Source organism: Anas acuta, chromosome 2 (genome assembly GCF_963932015.1).
Source record: "Anas acuta chromosome 2, bAnaAcu1.1, whole genome shotgun sequence".
NCBI classification, from domain to species: Eukaryota; Metazoa; Chordata; class Aves; order Anseriformes; family Anatidae; genus Anas; species Anas acuta.
Window position 1 is genome coordinate 154,267,764 of NC_088980.1, and position 11,127 is coordinate 154,278,890.

The window sequence follows — 11,127 nt, forward strand, 5'->3', positions numbered from 1 at the left end:
CGCGTGTGGCGGACCCCCAAGGCAAGGCTGAGGGGTGCTCCCCGCTCCCTGCCCCAAATCCTACCCCTTGTGCAGGACCAGGGGGCAGCCACCGCTTCTCCCTGGACCTAACCCTGCTCTCCAGAGGGTGCAGGCAAGGAACAAAAAGCACCAAACCCAAAAGACAAAAAAAAAAAAGCGAAGAAAGAAACCTCCACGCTCCCCCCCCATTCTCCGACCAGGGCTCCCCCAGCACGCCTTGTGGGGACGAAGGGGGGATCCGGGCGGCCAAGGGGCCACCACCCCCTCCTCTTCCTCGTCCTCCTCCCTTCCTATTTTTCCCCTTTCTTTTCCCTTCCCTTCCCCTTTGTTTACTTTAGGGACCGGCCCCGCTCCGCCCGGCCCCGCGTCCCGCAGCATCCGCCGGGACCGGCCCTGGGCGACGGAGGGAGGGAAGGGGGCGAGGAAAAGGGGCAGGGGGCGAGGAGAAGAAGCAGGAGACGAGGAGGAGGAGGAGGGAAGGAGAAGGAAGGAAGGGCGATGCAGCAGCTCCCCTCTCCCCCTTGCCCCTTTTTCCCTTCCACGCCGCCCAGCGGGGCAGGGAAGCGGCTTCGCCCGCAGCCCCCCGCTATGGGCTCCCGGAGCTGTGTGGGGGGGTCTGGGGATGTGGGGGTCCCCCTAGGGGTCTGGGGGGACCCTAAAGGGTGTGTAGGTGCCCCATAGACGGGTATGGGCGCCCCACGGGTGGATATGGGCGCCCCAAAGGGGGGGGTCTCCATTTCCCCCCCCTCCCCCCCCGGTGCCGCTGCCGCCCCCTGCGCGGCAAGAAGGGGAGGGAAAAGGGGGGTTATCTCCTCCTTCCTCCCCCTCCCTCCTCTTCCTCACCCCCCCCCCAAGGGCCCGTTATGTAAGTTCAGGCCGCCTGGCCCCTTATGCTTGCGGTCCCCCCCCCTCCACCCAACCTCCCTCCCCAAGCCTCCAGCACTCACCGCGCTGCGGGCAGCCGCCTCCGGCCAGCTGGCCCGGAGGAGGGGCGGCGAGCGAGTAGGCGGGGAGGAAGAAGAAGAGGAGGAGGAAGAAGAAGAAAAAGCCGTGAAATCGCCCTGCCGGCCCCGCTGTCGGTGGCTCTGCGCGGCGGGGCGGGCGGCAGCCTCCTCCCTCCTGCCCCCCCCACCCGCTGCCTGCCTCTCCCCCTGCCCCGGCCACCCCAAGGCCTCTCCCCCGCCCTCCCGGCGCGCTGCACCATGGGATGCGCCGCTGCCCTCTCCCTCCCCGCACTAACATGGCCGCGGGGAAGGAGGGGAGGGGAAAGGGAAGGGAAAAAAAGGGAGAAAAAAGGGTCCGGTTGCCTCCCCTCTCGCCCCCCTGTAAGGGGAGAGCCCCGCCTCGCCCGCGCAAGCGCCTCTATGGAGGCAGCCCCCTCCTGGGGGGGGTCTGGGGGGTTAGTGGTTGCTGCTAGCCCCCCAGGTGCACACAGGGTTGGGGGGAAAAATAAAGGGGTGAGGTGGGGAGAATAGAGGTTTAATCCTGTGTCCTCCATCCTGAGTGGTAGGGGTAGCTCTGCGTGCTCAGCTGGTGTTCTCAGTGCGTCTGTGTTTGTTTTACTGAAAGATCACAGAATCACAGAATTTCTAGGTTGGAAGAGACCTCAAGATCATCGAGTCCAACCTCTGACCTAACACTAACAGTCCCCACTAAACCATATCCCTAAGCTCTACATCTAAACATCTTTTAAAGACTTCCAGGGATGGTGACTCCACCACTTCCCTGGGCAGCGTGATGCTGGAGCGTGTACACAGGAAAGGCATGAAGCTGGTGAAGGAGCTAGAAGCCATGAAATGAGGGAACCCGGGTTTAGTTTGGAGAAAAGGAGGGTGAAGGGAGACCTCATAGAATATCCCAAACAGGAAAGGACCCAAAAGGATCATCGAGTCCAGCTCCTGGTTCCACACAGGTCTACCCAAAAATTCAGACCATATGACTTAGAGCACAGTCCAAATGCTTCTTAAACTCTTGACAGGCTTGGTGTTGTGACTATGTCCCTGGGGAGCCTGTTAAGTGTGTGACAACCCTTTTGGTGAAGAACCTTTTCCTAATATCCAGCCTGAACCTCCCCTGTCGCAGCTTGACACCATTCCCAAGGGTCCTATCACTTGCCCGTAAAGAGAAGAGATCGGCGCCTGCCCCTCTGCTCCTCCTCATGAGGAAGCTGTACACCGCCATGAGGTTTCCTTTCAGCCTTCTCTTTTCCAGGCTGAACAAGCCAAGGGACCTCAGCCACTCCTCATACATCTTCCCTTCTAGGCCCTTCACCATCTTTGTAGCCCTAACCTCATTGCTCTCTACAACTACCTGAGAGGGGGTTGTAGCCAGCTGGGTGTCAGTCTCTTTTCTCAGGTGACAAGTGAAAGGGCACAAGGAAACTGCCTCAGATTGTGCCAGAGGAAGTTTAGATTAGATATCGGGAAGAATTTCTTCATGCAAAGGGTGGTTAGGCACAGGGACAGGCTGCACAGGGAAGTGGTGGAGTCCCCACCCCTGGAGGTATTTAAGGGTTGCATGGATGTGGCGCTTAGGGACATGGTTTAGTGTTGGCTGATGGTTGGGCTTGGTATTACCTCTCATTATCCTCTCATCATCTCACTGGGCACAACTGAAAGGAGACCAGCTCCAGCCTCTTGATACCATCCCCTCAGATATTTATACACATTGAGGAGGTCTTCCCTCAGTCTTCTCTTTTCCAGGCTAACCAGGCCCAGTTCTCTCAGCCTGTCCTTGTACAACAGGTGCTCCAGTCCTCTAATCATTTTAAGTGCCCTGATGACTCATCAAGACAGAATATTCTTTTTCAAGGAGATACTTAAGCATGGCCACAGTGTTTGCGTGCTTGTCAGTCATTGCATATATTCAACAACTGAAGTTTGAAGCAGCCACTTTAAAAATCCTTATTATATCTCTCACCTTTAGTGGCAGTTGAGCCTGAGAAGCCCAGGCAGACCCAGCTTGAGCAGGTCCCGAGCTCTCACCTCTGTGAAAGTTGCCCCTGTGGCTGGAAATCGAAGGTAGGATGCTTCAGTGGGAGTGTGTATCTACAGCTGAGCTAGTTGGCTGGGTTTTCTTTGTCATCGATGGAGCACCGGTCGATGCAGTTAATGGAATTTAGGCTGACTCATCAGATCAAACATCGGTAGTTTACTTTAGGGCAAGACAAGTCATGCTCTAAACCTCACTGACCGGGTTGATTAGCTTTCCAGGTACTATAAGGAAACAAGGGAGCCATGCTAAACAAATAGATGCCTAGATTGTAAATAGCTACTTCAAATCAGGTGAATCCCAACTAAAATGTCCCAAGCCCCTATGGGAGTCAATCTATCAGGTAAGGTCTGAACACAGAATCACAGAATTTCTATTTCTAGGTTGGAAGAGACCTCAAGATCATCGAGTCCAACCTCTGACCTAACGTTAACAGTCCCCACTAAACCATATCCCTAAGCTCTACATCTAAACGTCTTTTAAAGACTTCCAGGGATAAACACGATAGAAATGCACTGAGCGCTGTATAAAAATAAGTCCTAGAAACTTTTAAACACAGGTGCAGCATTACCATCAACCTTTTATAGAAGAACTGGGCCATTAGATAGGCTGCCAAAAAAATGGGAGACGCAGTGACTTCCTTAGCTTATGGGGTTTGTACATGAATCTGCCAGTCTCCTGGGAGTCCTTGGCCCAGCAGGCTGTAGGCTAGACAGGATAGCTGATACTCTCTACCCTTTCAGCCAAAGTTGGACCACTATGCAGAAATGAAAGAAGGAAGGAAGGAAGGAAGAATGATTTCAGTTATTTTATAATTATTGGTCTGAGGATCACTATTGATGCTCTTGCCAAAAAAAAGGTAGAAATGCACTAATTAAAATTACTGATGACAGAAAGTTGGGAGACATCAATAAAGAGGATGTTCACAGTAACACACAGGAAAAATTGAATGCTCTTGGGGACTGGGATAGTAAAAATGGAAGGAAGTGCATGAGTAAAAACAGAAGCATATTTTGTGTAATAGGCAGGGAAGGGAGTGGAGGTGCATTACTGGAAAGGGAAAATGTATCTTCATAAATTTTTATGATATTTTTACCAGTGATAACAGGGAATTGCACTAAATGACCCATCCAAACATTTGATCCCAATTATTGTTTCCTTTTGTCTCAGCCTTCATCCAAAGACATCATAGTGCACTAACCTCCGAACAAACTTGTGAAGAGGATATTGTTATTGCCATTTTTTACAGTGGTAAGTTGAGACAGTATTTGAGTTGCCACATTCACGCAGTGTTCACTGTCTAAACAGGCCTGAAAGCAAATAGCTCCTCTCCAGAGCTGTATCTTTAGCATGTAAGGCAGTAACAATATGCACTTCCTATGACACATAGTACATCCTACTGTTTTGATACACAGGTTTAATAAACATTCTTGTTTCAGGTAGCTTTTCAAACATCTTTGCTCTAATAAATGATGACTATTCCTGAATATTTATAACTTCATCTTCCGCAGATTCTCTGGGAAGCATCAGCATACCAATTCTGCCCATTTTATGGATGCAGTACTCCAAGCAAGCTCTCACAAGAGCAGAGTAGAGGGGGACATCTCTCATTACTGATCTCCACGTGAACATCGAGCCACTGACCACAACTCTTTGAGTGTGAGCACCCAGGCAATTCATTACCTGAGTGGTCCGTCCATCATATCCCTGTCCCTCCAATTTAGTGACAAGGATATCGTGTGGGATGCTGTCAAATGCTTTGCACTATCCCATCAGTTGCTCTTCTCTTATCAACCCTGCTGTAGAAAGCCACCGTAATTGTCAGGCACGGATATCAAATTGATGGCCTCTACCAATTCCTGAAAAGTGGTTGTTTTATATCCTAGTGAAATTACTTTTTGTTGGCTTCTCATTGCTTTGTCCATCAGCAAAATATTAAAACAGAAGCATTCAGCAACATGCCTATTTTGATAAAACACTTGATGGGAAATCTCTCTCACCTTACTGAATGCAATTTTTATTCAATTGTAGAGGAAGTTCCATAAAAGTTGTTGACTGAAGCTCTCAGCTGGGAGAGGGGAGCTATGTTCAATTTTAAATCCAATGACAAGTTAAACAGTTAACCCAGAATAAAAGCGTCAGCAGAAATTCATCACACATTAGGATGATGGTCATGGTTTCTGTATGGACAATAAGGCATTAATTTTCAGATTTTTCCTGTTTGTAGTTGCCTTTTTACCCCCTCTAACTCCATATTCTCATCCAAACTAATAATTGCATTTCAGAAAGACAGGCACTTCAGAAGTTCACCCATCCTACCTACTGAGAAAACAATGAATCCCTTTCTGATTGGATCTATTTTTCTCAACTGACTGCTGGAGAGCTTAGGTAATGAGCCTAAATCTGTACACAGATAACCTTTTATGAGATACGACTTGCACCTTGGGCTTCTAAGATTCTTATTTTCTTCTATTTCTTGAAAATTTGTACAGAAAAATAAAATAATTTGCTTGCCAGCTTTGTCTCCACAGAGATTGTTGGTAGATGGAAATGAGATTGTCCTCTGTAAGTCATTATTGAACAATTAATATTGAGGTAAGGCATTCAGTTGAATACTAATGTTATTATTTGTCTAGTCCACGCCATTATCTCATTCAATTTACAGCAGTTATTAAACCTGTGCTGAACTGGTATAAACAAAAAGATAGGAAACTTCATTATAGTGTAGCATGTATTGTCTTTTATTGAACGACGGAGCTGGGGTAATAGCTTTAAAAAGACCCAGTCCTTTCCGGTGTTTTGGAGCACAGCTGCAGTCAGGCGTCTTCAGCTTTCCTGCAGGATGGTAAATATTCATCAAAACAACCAGAGTGATCAGGCTGGTGAGAGACAGGTAGCTCTGAACTGCAGGGCTAATTCAAGCTGTGACAATGAAATGCAGGAGGATTTAGAAAAAAGGAGAAAATGGCAAGACGTTAAATATTTCACAAAATACACAGTCACATCTTTCATCATAAGAGGAAAAAATGCTTTTTAAAATCCTTTGAATCAACCCTAGATGAAGAAGTCTTCAACTGTGTATACAGGGTGTCTACTCAGTACTCTGACATTGGTTAAATAAGGCACCAAAATGTTGGTAATGACAAAATGCACATCTTTGGCTTCTCCCCTAATTAAAAAAAATAAGCAAAACATTATATTAGCATCTCTGGACAGTGTCTAGACTATAAACTGAATGGAAAGGCACCAAAAGAAGTATTTCTGATTTATTTAAAATAATATTATTTTAAAATATATATTAAATATATAAATAATATTAAAATAATATAAAATATATAAAATATTTTCTGAATTATTAAAAATAATAACAATAAAGAAACACAAAGAAATTCTTAAGGAAAATTCCAAGGGAAATTGACGTAACTACACAGGAATACGAAGGGAAAATTCAGGTTGAAAATTGGTTGTGGAAAAAACTAATTAGTGGCTGGGGGACCCTCTTGATGAGTTGCCGTTATTAACTACAACCTCCAAAGCAAATGTTAATGTCTTAATTAGAAGCACAATAATAATCTCCTAGATTTCCCAATGGGAAACAAACAAACAAAGAAACAAAAAACATTTTTCTACCATTTTGATGCCTTTAACTATGTTGCACGCTTTTCTCAGACAGACCTGGAAGAGAAGGGGGATGGAAGAGTGAGTGCTTTTGGGATAGTTGGGGTCAGAGCAACTGAGTTTGCTTTCCAGGAGTGCACTTGGTGGCTTTCCCAGTAAAGATACAGCCTTCCAGTTCCAACCAGCCCACAAGCCTGATGTTTGTAGTTGTCAAACTGGTCTTAAAACATCTCATTTTTTTTTTATTTTGTCCTCATGCAGTCCTGCTTCTTTGTTATTAATCAGATCGAGTCAGCCTTCTGCAGAAACTGTGACAGCAATGTCATCGCTCTGTTCTCTGTCAAATCCCTCCTCAAATCCCTGCAGCTGCTTTGGTAAGCTTACACTTCTCCTGTAGAGCCCCTTGATGTGTAAAATGTATGCCATGTTTTGATCAAAGGAGTTCTTGTACTTAATGCAAATTTCAGCACACTTCTGGCAGTCAGATGTGGATGTATAGATCTAATCCTCCTGATTGCCAGAGCGACACCGGGCCCGTGGGACAGCCGTCCAGCCAGCAAGGAAGTCAGGGGTGGCTGCCGAGGAATAGTTTGACTTCCTTATTTTAAGACTTACTTAAGCCTTATCTGTTTCTGATAAGATTAGCTAATATTACTTCTGGACACCTATGGTGGTCCAGTCTAGATGACCACCTTTGAGAAAAGTTGTCCTTTTTTTTTTCTTTTATTTACTTCTCAGGATTTGAGCAAATGGGAAAACAAAAACACTCTCCTTTCTGCAATCCTCGCTGTTGTTTAAACAACATTTTAGACATCTGAGAATAATTTTCTGTAGATTTATTTTCAAACAGAGGGAAATACATTAAGTCGAAAAACTTTTTTTTTGGATGTTGATGGTCTTTGCTGGCCAGCCTCATATTCAGTGAATGATTTTGAATTGTTGTGAGTATTGATTCTTTTAATACCTCCCTTATTTTCCACTCTGTTTATTCAGTTGTAGTATCCCCAGCTTTGTTACCAACCTGATTTTTAATTTTAGGTAGATGGACTTCTGAGAGTCGTGGCAATGTGACCAGTCATCGTGAGGTCTGTCCCAGAATCGTGACGACTTTGATGCCATTTTGGTTTGGATTTTAGGAATGGTGTACAGGCCTGGTGCTTGTTCCTTTCCTCTGAGTTTCAGGGTTCTCCCCATCCTCCCTAAAGCTGTGGCAATGGAAATTTTATTCTTTCTCTGCACTCCCACAGCAGACTGATGGCTAGGGGCTGCAGTTGCTCTGCTGGTCCAAAGGTGTCTTTGGCTTTGACAGCTGCATTGCAGTGGTGAAGGAGACACCTTCTAGCACTTAGTTCTGGGGTGGGGCAAGTCTCCTGATCCCATATTCAGAGACGATCCCCCTGCATTACATTTTCCTCTTGTTAAAAAACAATTACTTTAAGTTATAGTCGGGATATTGCTGACCTGCATGAATTTATTCTCCGATGGCTGCATCGGGAGTCCCTGCTGTCTGAATGAAGTCATTATTTGGGAACTGCTGAATAAATGACCTCATAAGTTTAAGTCAGCCTGAAGGAGCGTATCTAGGTAGAAGGCTTCTGTTGTTCCTCTAATTTTTTCATCCTGTACTGCTTTGAAAGCTGAAATAAAAATAGAATTAAAAAAAAAAAAAAAAAGACTGATTTTCTTGATTTCAGGTCCATGCTCTTCAGTTGCCTAATTACAAAATGATAATTTACTATCATTTAGGACACTGAAGAAGAAGGATACCACTCATGCACAAAGTCTTTGAATGGGGCCTCCGCAACAGATAAAATGTGGAGTTAATTATCATAGCAGGTATGTTTACAAGATGGTGATGCATCAGAAAATCAGAAAATACTTTCTTTGCAGGATTGTCCAACTCACGCATATTTTATTCTGTGTCCCTTCGGTGCTGACTGACGTTCACTGGAGTGTAGGTACTTGCAGTATATCGATGAAGAGAGATTTTCTACAGTGTCTTTTTTGCCACCAGACACTCTTAGTTCTACCTACGGGTTTTCTCAGCACAGACTCAACATCTCTGCCTATTTTCAGGATGTTCTGTGAAGTGCCTTAATATCTGACTACTGCAATGCTACACCTGAGTTTCTGCACTTGGTAGGAAAAGCATTGCATCAAAATAAGGAAGAGAGAAAACCTTTGGCTAGACTTAAAGCAGCGTGCTTTGCTTTGGGGGACTAAATTAGTTGATTATGGCACATACAGAGTGAGTTTGTGCTTTGTAGGTCCCTTCCAACCCAACTCATCTCAGTAACTCCTGAAGAATAGATCACGTTCTTTAACAGTTATGTTCTTCTATATCCTGAGGTTGTGTGCCATTTTGATTTGACATGGCAAGCACTGGAAAACACAAATATTTCTCTCAGGTTCCTTTATTCTGAAACCAATTGCTGTAGCAGAAAGACTGCACAAAGATTCATGCCCTTTGTGGCAATCTCACATTGTTGCAAATCACTCAAAGCTATAGAAAAGCAACTTGATGGCAGCTGAAACACCTATAACACATCTTTAAATAGAAATTTGATCTTGAAAATGTTTCTCTACACGAGAAAGAGTTGAATGGTTTTAATTTTTATTGAACCAGTTTAAAAGTGTGACTATCTAGCTTGGAAACAGAATATTGCTTCGAGTAAAGGCTGCTTCAGAAACAGCAAGAGACAAAAAACGACAGCAAATGTACTCAGTTATGGCTTTCTCTTTCTCCAAGAGCCAAACATGTCTTTCTTATGGACGCCTGCCTCTCTAGAAAGTTATCTGGCCGTTTTGGTATGCAGGGGAGAAAATGGCCTCATAAATCAGCTGTGGATTATTCCTTCTTATTTATTTAAAAATGTATTTTTTACACATCACTATGAACTTTGTAAGAGTATTACTTATGAGTTCACAAGTTAGAAGGACAAGCAATGTTAGGCTTTTTTTTTTTTTTTTTTTCTGCTATCAGCTTCCCATAGGATTTAATGTCATTTAGGGTTTTGATGCCCCCAATTCCAGTCTGTAAATTAGGCGTAGTAATTCCTTAGCTAGGAAAGACACTGGGTGTCACAGCTAGGAAGATGAAGCTGTCTGAACATTCAAGATCACATGTATAAGCTAGGCTTTCTTCTCTTTTTATGTATAGTTGTTTTCCCAACCCTCTTATCTGTAGCTTAGAAAAAAACTTCTACAGTTCCAGGGATGGAGTGGGGTTGTGTGTAACGGAGGAGCAAATGTTTCCTTACTGGTTTCTTTTGATGTTGCTAGATCAGCTCCTCTGTCGGCCTTTTTTATTTGTTGGTGTTAATTATGTACCAAGCAGGTGCCAAAGTGTAGGGATTTTTCAAGCTCCTGTTATTAGTTCCCCCAATGCTGTCTTTTGCTGTGATTTAAATCAGGGACGTGTCCGGAATGTAGGAAAAAAATAAAGGCAGTTAAGATGTTTGAGAGATTTCATGCTTAAAAAACAAATTGTCTTTAGAGGTACTTAGTGGTTCCCCTTTGCTGTAGGGAAGGGAGACCTGCAATTTGTCTGAAAACAGAAACTCACAGGTATTGAGGTCAGGAATGGAAATAAAATTCATTGCTTCTAGCCAGATGGCAATGAACATCTTAATATTTGCAGAAAATGTTATTTTCCTTAAGTTATGTGTTGAACGTCATATGTAAATCTTCTGAGAAGCATATGGTATTTTGGGAATATTTCTGCTTTTGGTCATTATTATGATTTAGTAAGAAAAAAAAAAATAGATCTCATTGAGCACATCAAGGTATTACAGCGACCAGCTCAGAAGCTCTGAAGCAGCTGCAGAACCACCAGTTGAAATATCTGGGTAGCCAAACAAAGAAACTTTAGGTTGTTTGCAGCATTTCTTCCAGATAATGGAAGCTTTGCATGGCTCTGAGCCTTTTTCATTTCCCTCCTCTCCATCCTCGTGGGGAGCAAACAGGCCCGTTTCTTTGCAGGATGCAACACTTCCAAAACGCCTTCCCAAAAGATGCAGCAGAACTGATCTGAGCGAGGCATCTATAAAGTCAAATCAAGAAAATCAAGTCAAAGAAGGGGACAATGTGCATCATCTTACCTTGAATGATATGTCTGCAGTCACCTGAGTCACGCTCTGACCTTACTGATGAAATCTTTATGGACCTTCTTGAGTGCTTAGAGCATCAGCTAACTACAGAAGATAAAAGTAAGGGAAATTAATACCTATATTTTAGGATCCTCTCCCAAATCCATAAGCAGAGTCATCCGAAGGGGTGAAACCCCAGAAGGTCCAAAGGCAGTACGTGTGCTGTCACATCTGCTCTGCCTGCCCTGCGTTGATCTGCCACAGCGATGCTCTGGCTGCTGCAGTTGCGGGGTGAAGGTGCGCAGTGCTCGGCATCTCCCAGTTGGGAGGCTACCCCAAGATCAGCAGAAAATCTCCAGTTGACTGCAGCAGCCTTCAGACCAACCTCGAAGCTCTGCAAAATGCGTGT

At 44.6% G+C, this 11,127-nt stretch overlaps 1 protein-coding gene across 2 annotated transcripts in view; it reads right to left on the reverse strand.

The window, feature by feature from the left end:
• The window catches only part of PTK2 (protein tyrosine kinase 2), a 195,132-nt gene extending 193,944 nt beyond the window's left edge, over nucleotides 1–1,188 (reverse strand). For both annotated transcript variants that reach the window (XM_068672732.1, XM_068672731.1), the window contains exon 1: nucleotides 969–1,188. The gene's annotated coding sequence lies outside the window, so the exon portion shown is untranslated. The remainder of the gene's footprint in view (nucleotides 1–968) is intronic.
• Between the last annotated feature and the right edge of the window lie 9,939 nt (nucleotides 1,189–11,127).